Genomic DNA, 4,756 nt, shown 5'->3' with positions numbered 1-4,756 from the left:
TCACTAAGTCTTTGAAAAACCTTGATAGATTGCTGTTGGGTTAACAGCTCCATTGCAAGCACATATTAAAGATGCAATCTGCCTCTATGTGATAAGACATGCAGTCCTTTTTTTAACACAGCATACATATCCTACCTTCTTACAACACAACAAAAGCTGGTATCCAAAAGGACATAGATAATGTGGACTTAGCTTTCTGATGGAAAGCAAAAAAGAAACTATTTAGGGATGGTGAATTAAAAAGGGTGTTATGAGGTCCTAAGATACTTGGATAAAACTCATGGCGAGGATGGCGAGGAGGATGTGAAGCAAGATGACTCAAGAAACCTGTAGGTCTCAGAGAAAGGGTTAAAGACATCTTTAGTAGTTTTAGTGGCTGCATCCTTCATGGCCCCCAAGGATGGATCACTGGTATGTTGAGAGAATGAAGAAAAGACAAACGGACACATGGACACACAGAAAGGCCGTTACGTGTTCTGGGCTTTTGAATGGAGCATCCTGGAAGCTCAGTGTGTTTGTCAGATACAGCTAAGCAGAGCGGTGAAGTTACCACATGTGGATGAAGAAGGCAGAATTTAGAGTATTCAGTTGAATCAAAGATGTAGGGTTAGTTCATCTCTGTCAGAGCAGTCTCTGCAGGGGAGTGGTCCTTAAGTCATGAATATTCAGGGGGAGAAAGCTATAGTGGATATTTTTTCTACACACACTGCCAACACACACACTGGGCAACTACCTTTCACTATATATTCCTGCTAAGCCTGACGCTAAGTCCACATCAGCAGCGCGCAGTCATTCTGAAATCCACTCACTCAGGAATCCTTCTGCTCTCCACATTTAGTAGTGTAAGTTGGTTGGTGTTGGGTGTATTGATATGGAATTATATAAAAGAAAAAAGGCAGGCGAAACTCGACGCCCAACTTGTGCGCCTGGGAAACCTCGTCGTTCCCTTTCCCCTGGCTGGCAGCACGGAGGCCGCACGTTGTCTAGAGTTACTGTACCAGCAGGAGTTTGTCAGAGCTCTGGCAGCCTTCCTCAAAAAGTCTGGGAAGCTGAAAGTCCCCGAATGGGTGGACACAGTCAAACTGGCCAAACATAAAGAGCTTGCCCCATATGAGGAGAACTGGTTCTACACACGAGCTGCTTCCACAGCACGGCACCGTGTCAGGCCCAGCCACTTCAGCAGAGGCTCTAAGAGTGCGGCCTGCCGGGTCCTCCAAGCCCTGGAGGGGCTGAAAATGGTGGAAAAGGACCAAGATGGGGGCCGCAAGCTAATACCTCAGGGACAGAGAGATCTGGACAGGATCGCCAGACAGGTGGCCGCTGCCAACAAGAAGCATTAGAACAAAGGATGCTGGGTTAATAAATTGCCTCATTCATAAAAAAAAGAAAGAAAGAAAGAAAGAAAGAAAGAAAGAAAGAAAGAAAGAAAGAAAAAAGTAAAAAATAAAAAATAAAAAAGGCAGACACAGGAGTGAATGGAAGTATAATGTATGAATATTATATTCTATAGGGCCCCCAAAATAAGGTTTTTCTGAGCTCCAGTCAGAAAAACAGAAAATGAGGAAGCTTTTGAATCAAAGAACTAATGATATCTCAGTCTGGTAACCGTAGTGAAATTCAGGTAAATTGCCATATTCATTGCTTGGAACGTCTGATTGTATTTAAGATATTGTTTTATTTAGGGTCCTTATTGTTGTGATAAAATACCATGGCCAAAAGCAATGTGGAGAAGAAATGGTTTACTTAATCTTATAGCTTGTAGTCTAGTAATCAGGGCAGGATCTCAGGCAGGAACCTGGAGGCCAGAACTGAAACAGAGGCCCCGGAGGCGTTCTGTTTACTGGTTTGCTCCTCATGGCTCGCTCAGTCTTCCTGGGCCAAGAGCCCAGTGTTGGCAGTGCCCACAGTGAAATGTGTCCTCCTACACCAATCACCAATCAAGAAAAGAACCATAAGTTTGTCCATGGGCCAATCTCATGAGGGTATATTCTCTTCTTCTTCTTTTTTTTCTTCTTTCTTTTTTTTTCCGGAGCTGGGGACCGAACCCAGGGCCTTGCGCTCGCTAGGCAAGCACTCTTCCGCTGAGCTAAATCCCCAACCCCATGAGGGTATATTCTCAATTGGGGTCCCCTCTCTCACAATGACTCTTTTCGATGTCAAGTTGTCATAAAACTAGGCCGCACAGAGTAAGGCTCCAACTGAAGGTTAGCTATGATTTCATCATCAATAACGAAGACAATGGTTTAGGCATGTGGCATTTCCAACCATTTTTTGTGGATTCAGATGTCAATGGTGGTTGAAAATACGGCCAATTAAGGAAATCATTTTAAGAACTAGAAACTAGAAAGAACTGTTCAGCACTTGAGAGTAACAAAATGAAATAATTTTTTCTATGAACTTTATTTTTTTTTTTACTGGGAAGGGGTAATATTTGAAATGCAAATAAATAACCAATAAAAAATAAAATGACTTATTTGAATATCAAGTTGACAAGGAAAGACCTGGGGTGATTTGCACTGTTTGTCTACTTGACGTGATCAAGACAAATCTTTGCATATATAGGTGAAGGAATTTGCCAATTAGGCGAATTGAAATGGCTCAAGATGGAGTAAACTTCTAAGGAAAGTGCGGTCCAGCATGTGAACCTCCGTTCTGTTTACTTTTTTTATTGGATTTTTTTATTTACATTTCAAATGTTATTCTCTTTCCCGGTTTCCTGTCCATAAGCCCCAATCCTATTCCTCCTTCCCCTTCTTCTTTGAGGGTGTTCCCCTCCCCAACCATCCCCCCTTCCCGCCCTGACATTCCCCTACACTGGGGGTCCAGCATTGGCAGGACCAAGGGCTTCTTCTCCCCTTGGTGCCCAACAAGGCCATCCTCTGCTACATATGCAGGTGAACTTTATTGAAGTGGAAAAATATGGAAGGCGTGTGGATTTATGCCCTAGTTGGCAGAATTTGGTTGACTTTGATTGGATTACTTTAATCAATAGATTAACTTAAATGTCTCAATACCATTCTTCTTAAGTTTGAGGAAAATTCACAATATCACCCTGTATCACAAGGGATCTTCTACTGACACTCTTGTGTTCTATTTGTAGCCATTTTTAGAGGAACTCAAATAATGTTGATATTTGTTTCACATTGCAAGATTTATAAATTACATAATAATTATATACATTTATGTGTATAAGTTACATATAGAGACTTAAAATTTTCATAATTTACATACTGAATACTTGATACATATTGATAATATACTGTAGCATTCTAAAAACATTCCATCAATATATCTTACCACTGATAACCAGAATGATTTCCAAATGACAAAGATATGTTCAATATTTAGGCTTGATTTCTAGGTATAATTCATGCAGTTCTTTATTGTGCTTTAATATCTGAAAGAGGAACTGTTAAGTTTAACCTAGGTTAGCTTTTGTTTCGAGGATCACACAGCTGCTGATCCAGAACTCTAGCTTGTGGCTCTAGAAACCAATCTCTGTTGGTCATTTTAAAAGTTAAATATCTGCTTTGGTTCTTTTGAAATAGGGCTTGTATAGACACAGGCTAGTGTTTCACATGCCCACAAACAAAATGTACCTCTAAGAAAATGTGTGTCTGTAGTCTACTTTAGAAGGCCCAGGGATCTGAAGGTGGTGTCACTTTGAAAGTTTCCACCATAAAACTATTGAAGAGCCACGAAAAGGCAATACTGTGTTGATCTTCTTCTTCTTGCTCTCTTTCTCCTTCTTCTGCCTTTCCCTCTTACTGTTATTCTTTTGCGTTCCCTTTTGATCTTTTTAATGGTTAAAAGAATCAAAACAGAATAATGGCACTAATCAGGTTACTACTAAAATTCAGTCTATAATTATTTTCCCAAAACCATGGTCATAGATGTTTAAGACAAAACTGTGACCATAATAACTGTGTAATATTAAGAACTCCTCCAGGAAAAATAAAAGGCTTTCACATAAAATGGTGTCCTGGGTCTAGTAACATAAGTCCAAGGAAATGTAGCCTAATTATTGAGTTTTATGTTTCTGAAATGCCTTTACAAACTCACAGATCTATATCTAATACTAAGCTTTGTGATTTATAGATTAACTAGGTAGCCCCTGACCTTAATAAAAGCAATAAAATTGTTATGGCTTCTTTTGTGCTAATCAGAAAGTCTGCAAGTAACAATTAATGAACTCCAGGTCCATTAAAATTTATAAGGCAAGATATTATCATGTGGTAGTGGAGCTGGGTGAGAGTGCTGTCAGGTTCATCAAAGGTTGGTGCAGTCTTGTTCATATGATGTAGTTGTAAAATCACGATAACCTCTAGCTTTTCAGAGGGGCCGCTGACAGGAATGCCCAAGGTAAGAGTAGATGGCAACTCAAGGCTCGCCAACAAAAGATACTTAAACAATGAATGAGTGAATGAATGAATGAATGAATGAATGAATGAACGAATGGAATTGTAAGCCAGGCACGGTGGCATGCACCTCCAGATCTTGGGAGGTTGAGGTAGAAGGCCCACAGGGGAGGCCAGCCTTCACAACATGCAGAGTTCCTGCCCGGCATGGATTGTATAAGACTGTCTTACAAAGCCCGAATGGAAACCAACCAACCAACCAACCAACTAAATAAACAAAGCAGAACATAAAAGCAGGTATTAACTAATATAGTATTTACATTAAAATGGTGAGATTATTCCATAATGATCCAAAGATAGAAACAGCCCAAATATCCAGCAACCGATGAATGAACAAA

General features: G+C 40.2%; 1 pseudogene; it reads left to right on the top strand.

The window, feature by feature from the left end:
* The first annotated feature begins 289 nt into the window (after positions 1-289).
* Rps19l5 (ribosomal protein S19 like 5) lies at positions 290-1,348 on the top strand (annotated as a pseudogene).
* Positions 1,349-4,756: the final 3,408 nt, after the last annotated feature.

The sequence above is a fragment of the Rattus norvegicus genome, chromosome 14 (assembly GCF_021556685.1).
Source record: "Rattus norvegicus strain SHRSP/BbbUtx chromosome 14, alternate assembly SHRSP_T2T, whole genome shotgun sequence".
Lineage (NCBI taxonomy): Eukaryota > Metazoa > Chordata > Mammalia > Rodentia > Muridae > Rattus > Rattus norvegicus.
The sequence above is the reverse complement of the archived record's forward strand: the minus strand, read 5'-3'. Positions and strand labels throughout refer to the sequence as shown.